The sequence below is a fragment of the Neophocaena asiaeorientalis genome, unplaced genomic scaffold, assembly GCF_003031525.2.
Source record: "Neophocaena asiaeorientalis asiaeorientalis breed wild unplaced genomic scaffold, Neophocaena_asiaeorientalis_V1.1 scaffold573, whole genome shotgun sequence".
In the NCBI taxonomy this organism is placed as follows: Eukaryota; Metazoa; Chordata; class Mammalia; order Artiodactyla; family Phocoenidae; genus Neophocaena; species Neophocaena asiaeorientalis.
The window spans coordinates 246,967-253,090 of NW_020172453.1; the positions used below are offsets into that span (position 1 = coordinate 246,967).

General features: G+C 44.4%; 1 protein-coding gene across 1 annotated transcript in view; it reads left to right on the forward strand.

Moving 5' to 3' along the window:
* Nucleotides 1-5,739: 5,739 nt before the first annotated feature.
* The window catches only part of CAST (calpastatin), a 122,289-nt gene continuing 121,904 nt past the window's right edge, over nt 5,740-6,124 (forward strand). The window contains exon 1 of the mRNA XM_024737676.1: nt 5,740-5,751. The gene's annotated coding sequence lies outside the window, so the exon portion shown is untranslated. The remainder of the gene's footprint in view (nt 5,752-6,124) is intronic.

Here is a 6,124-nt window from a genome sequence, read left to right on the forward strand (position 1 = left end):
CTCACTGTTGTGGCCTCTCCCGTTGCAGAGCACAGGCTCTGGACGCGCAGGCTCAGTGGCCATGGCTCACGGACCCAGCCGCTCCGCGGGATCTTCCCGGACCAGGGCATGAACCCGTGTCCCCTGCATCTGCAGGCAGACTCTCAACCACTGCGCCACCAGGGGAGCCCAACAGAAGGATCTTAAAGTGTTCTTTTGAAATTCATAGATAGCTATCATGTTGAAGACAGATTTATAAGGAAATATTTTTTTAATAACAGCTTAATTGAAATATCATTCACATACTACACAATTCACCCAATTTAACTATGCAATTCAGTGGTTTTTAATATATTCACAAACATGTAAATCACCAGTCAATTCTAGAATATTTTTTATCACCTCAAAAAGAAACCCCAAACCCTTTAGCTATCTCCCTCCTGTCCTTACAACCTCCTCGCTCCACCAGCCCTAAACAGCTGCTAATCTACTGTCTGTCTCTACAGATTTGCCTATTCTGAACATTTCATATAAGTGGAATCATATAATATATGACTTTTGGTGACTGGCTAGATATATCATTTTTATCATCTCCAGATACACTCTGAAGACCAGATAGTTAAAATACCTTAGAAAAATTTACTTTTATCATTACAGATATTAAATCACTCATTTTGAAATATAATCTCAATCTCCACCCCCAAGATGTCATGCAGCCCATCCACATCCCCAGTCCATTATCAATGTTTGTATACAGCAAAGAGTAATCTTAGAGTAGTGGTTAGGAGCACACACTAGAGAGCTAGCCCACCAGATTCAAATGCTAATGGTGTCACTTCGCAGCTTTGCAACCCAGGGCAAATTATTCAACTTCCCTGGGCCTTAGTTTCCTTACCTATAACATGGGGCAAATAACAGTTCCTACCTCACAAGGGTGAAATGAGCAAATACATGCAAAGTCCTTTAAAAATTCCTAGTACATAGTAAGTACTATAGGTGTTTGATTTACTTAGTCATTATTGACTGAGAGCCATTCAATACAAATACAATAGTATTTGTTGTATACAAATATTTGTATTGTTCAATACAAATACAGTACATTCAATACAAATAGTATCACGAAGTGTTTAGACAGTTCTCCTGACCTCCTGATCTTATGTGATCAGAGACCATTTCAATTATAAGTGTTTTTTTAAATTACCCAGTCTACTCCTTTCATCTTTTGAAGAAGGAAGGTTAGCCTGGAAAGACCCAGCAATGTGTTCTTATTCATTCCACAAATATTTAATGAGGACATATTCTGTTCCAGGCAGAATCTCACGTTTGGTGAATAAGATTGAAATGATCCTTTTTGCCATGGAGTCTAATGGAGGATATAGACAAGCAGTTATGAGGCAGATAAAAGAACATTAATAATATTCACAATGATTTTACCTCCTTTGGACCCTTTAGGAGGAATTGCATCATTGCAGAAGGAAACAAGAAGGGGGAATAGAACAAGAGAGCATCTTCCGGTTGATTTTTGAAATGTTTACAGAAGAAGTTTCTCAGCATGGGGGAGACAGTGGGAGTGAGATAGAGGATTTTTAAGATGTTTCGCTGAGTGTTCAGATTGTGTGCCCATTCAGGCACTTCCAAGTGCAGTAAAGGGATTGCAGTGAAGATTAAATGATTTTAGTTACTTTTGGAACACTGGGTCCCTGTTGCTTTAAATATAAGCCGAATTTAGTATTGAGCCATGAGGATCCTGGGCTTTATATGGGCTTAGACAGTTACAATATAATGCAGTGTTGGGGAAAGTTAAAGCTTTGGGAATGGGAAGGGAGGAGTATTTCAGGAGAAGGAAAATGAGCAAAGGCAGGAACTCTGGGAAGAGCCCGGTGTGTTCTGGCATCTGAAAGCAGGAAGGCATGGCTGGAACACAGTGGCATGAAGGCACAAAGCTGCAGACAAGGCTGCCCAGGACACAACCTGCAGGCCCTGGGAGGCCGTGTTAAGGGATCAGAACACCATCCTGCTGGCATTGAGGAGCCATCAGGAACTGTGAACCAGGAGAGGGATGATTTACACATCTCTAGTTAGTTGTTGACACCGCAGAGCATAGTGTACTAACTGTGCAAGCTGAGCTCTTTTCATGAACCCACAGCCACAGGACAGAAGGTTGCAAACCTAAGGGAAATCAGCAAGGAAAGCAGAAGAAGCTGAAGGCTTAGAGCTTCCTGGCAAGCAGAGGGTGTCATACCTACCTCCTCACCAGCTGCCAGACCTCCAGAGCAATCCCTTTTGTTGTGTTTTATTTTAATACCGCTAGACAAAATTAGAAAATAAAAAGCTTATTTTATCTTTATACCCATTCTCAGCAATAAAAGTGGTAAAGTTGTTCTTTCTGTATATCTGGATAGTAGTATTGACTCTATGGATGCTGGCTGCTCTGTGAAACAAAGTATTCTTCACTATTGCCTTATTGAAGACAAATGCCTTTGTAAAAGGGGGGGACATTTAATAAAATGGGTAATGTTTTCAAACCTAATGTTCTGTTAGACAGCGATTTGACAGCATACTTTTGCAATATTGATTCTCTCCTCCATTCTTTTTCCAAAGTTTTATGATGTTACATAGCCTTGGGGAGTGTAGCAGGTGTGATCAGCTACCTGAATCCCCTTCGGGGATAAAAAGGCCCTACTCCAGCTCCTGGAGTGCCACCAGCTGACAACACTCATCAGCCACTTGGGGGTTGCCACAGCTTAAGGGAGACGCTTCCCTTCCTTAAAGCCATGCTCCCTCCCTCTTCAACCATATCCAAAGACTGGTTGATGCAGGCTTATAAGGGCTCAGCTCTCTCTTGCCAACCCTCCTCCCTGGACCTTAGCGCCCACTTTTCCACTATCTTCCTTCTGCAGCACCTTCTCAGGCTCCCCTGGCTCCTTCTCTGGACACCATCCTGCCTTTATTTTTCTCATTTATACATTTCCCAATGAGAAGTGATGAGTTCCTGCACAACTACAGCAGTAATGGGGACAGGGGGAGAGGAGATACAATGTGGAGATCATTCAGAGGAGGTTTCAACTAACTCAAGTCAAAGATGTGGGGAGGAAGCAGCCCTGAGCTCCCCCCTCTCCCCAGCCTGCCCACCCTTCAGTCAGAATGAGAAGCCCCTCCAGGGATCCAACAGCACTCTTGGAATACATCTGCTGGCCACTGCCCTCATCGCATGGTCATTGTGGATTTATTTGTCTGTGTTTCCTACTAGACTGTAAGGTCCTTGAGTGCAGAAGGTCCCTGTTACCTCCACAGAACCTGACACATAGCAGGCATCCTGTTACTGAGTAAATAAAGAAATAAAATACAGGCATCCCCTCAGGTTTTATTGCACCTCACTTCATTGTGCTTTGCAAAGATTGCATGTTTTACAAATTGAAGGTTTGTGGCAACCTGACATCGATCAAGTCTATAGGTGCTATTTTTCCAACAACATTTGCTTAGTTCATATCTCTGTGTCACATTTTGGTAAATCCTGCAATATCTCAAACTTTTTCATTGCTATTATACTTGTTATGGTGATCTATAATCAGTGATCTTTGATGTTACCATGGTAATTGGTTTTGTTTTCGTATTTTTAAACTAAGGTATGTACATTACTTTTTTAGACTTGCTATTACACACTTAATAGATTGCAGTACAGTGTAAACGTAACTCTCGTATTCACTGGGAAACAAAATATTCGTGTGACTCGGTTTATTGTGATATTTGCTTCACTGCTGTGGTCTGGAACCAAACCTGCAATACCTCAGAGGTATGCCTCTACTTAGAATATGTGCAAATAAAAATGTAGCAAAAGGTGTCATACATATTTAAAACGAGCTTCCCCAAGATGCTCAAATGCTGGTCATGGTATCAAAGTTCCAAATTCCTCACTGACTACAAGAGAAAGTGAAAACATCATCCTCTTCTTCAACTTCTTTGAAATTCTTCTTTACTTATAATCATTAATGTGCTGTTTAGCCTGTAATTGTTCTGCTTATATGAGTTCTGACTCTTGAGCAAAGCCTGAAGGCTGAAGTCATTCATTCTCTTACAGATTTTGCTATCAACTGTATCAGAAGCATAGTGTGGGTGCTTAATAAATAAGTTAATACATGGATTGATTACTCCGGACCTTGGACCAGAGGCTCCAGCCAGGTGGGTGGGCTCCATTTTATTTCCTGATCTGTCCCCACCCTTTCTTCTTCTGACCACATCCCACCAGCCAGCCAGCCCTTTCAAGCCTCCTTTCCCTTCCTATAATCCCCCAAACCCACAGAACCCCAAATTCCCAAAGCACATTTGTACTTATTCACACACTGTATGTCTTTCAGTGCCACCCAAATGATCATGTGTTACAAATGCCATATGACTTCAGCTAAACTCTAAGTTCCTGGAGGGCAGGAAATATGTATTTTAACCTTTATATCGCCTCTCTATAGTTCCTTTCACTGTGCTTTACATGGAAGCCTTTCAAAATATAAAACCAACTGGTTTAAGTTCAATTTTAAATACTATGTTAGAAAATACCTCAAACTTTCATGGGAACCGTTCTTCCAGAGTCAGAATAATGTACTCGGGGGATCCTGAATCTAGGCCCTCTAGGATCCTGAGTTAGATGCTTCCAGTTCCTGGGCCTGGAGGTGGGTCTATTATCTCACCCCTTTAGTTCTGTGTTTGCTTAAATTACTGTAGGTGTTTGGTCACAATCATAAAAGCATTTTTCATGCTTATGACATATTTTCCTTAATTATAAATGTAATTGAGGCCACCAATCAATTTTTCTTGAATGGACACTCATAGGCCCCATATCCAAGTTGATTCATTTCTACGTATAAATTCCTGTCCTACTGCCTGTTTGTTGGAAATATCAGATACATAGATCGTAAGTGGAACCCTATAAGAGGAATTGCGTTTAAATCATTCCTCCCTGCTGCCCCCATTAAGAATAAGGCTAGCCAATCCCTTGAATAAACGGAAGTCAGAATCCCTAAAAATGAGAAGGGGGAAGGAAACAAGAATTCGATTCTGCCAAATGGCATGCACCATTGACCAATCTTTCCTTACAACCTGCCCCCTCTCTCTCCAACGGTCTAAAACACAACATGGAAGGCAGCAGTGACCCTGAGTCCCAAACTGTCAATGTCATTGCAGGGTAACAAGTTTTCTTCTGTCAGATCTGATCACAAACCGGCAGAACTACAGGCAGACAATCGCTGCAGAGGAGCGTTTTCTAGTCAGGCTTGTTACATTTCACAGCCCCAAACCAGGAAGTGCTGTTTAAAATGAGCCAAAGACAAAAGCAATCCAGCCTCCAAAACAAAATGTGGCAGTCTCCAGAAAGCCTATAGGGGCTTAAACTTGGGACTGTTCTTCGGTTTCGATTGGAACCTAAGGCTTCCTCCACATAAAACATCATTACACACACACACACACACACACACACACACACACACACGCACGCACGCACGCACGCACACACACACACACACACACACACACCCCAATTTGGTTTTGTTAATCCGCTTCCTAATCCAGACGGTCCAGGCTTGGGCCCGATTTCAGTTGGTAAATTCTTCTCCTAGCTAAACCAGGGCAGATTGCAGAAAAGGTGTCTAATTCTTGAAATTCTTAGGGTGGGGTATTGAGGCGTAGACGGGCCACGCCCGGGTCCCGCTCTCCCGTTGCAACTGCAAGCCAAGTCTGGGCAAGTCGAAGGAGGAACCCCGCGACCTCCAGCCCCTCCTCTCTGTGAGCCACGGGGAACCCAGCAGTGCTAGGGTGGAGGTGGGGGCATCACTCGGAGAAGATTCGGCGCCGAGGGTGTTAAGTTGCAAGGCCGGGAGCCCCGGACCGCTACAGCCCGGGCACAGCCAGCGGCGGGCAGGAAGGGGAGGGTCCAGCGGGTTGAGGCAGAGCCCCAGCGCGGGTTCGGGGCTGGGTCGGAAAAGCTGCCTCACGGGGCGCGCCCGCCAGCCCTTCCACTCCCTCCCTCCCTCGCTCCCAACGTTCCCCGCCCGGGCCTCCCTTCCAGTCTGCGCTCCCCACGGCCTCGCCATGTCCCAGCCGGGCCAGAAGCCCGCCGCCTCCCCGCGGCCCCGGCGCGCTGCGGCGGCCCGCCACA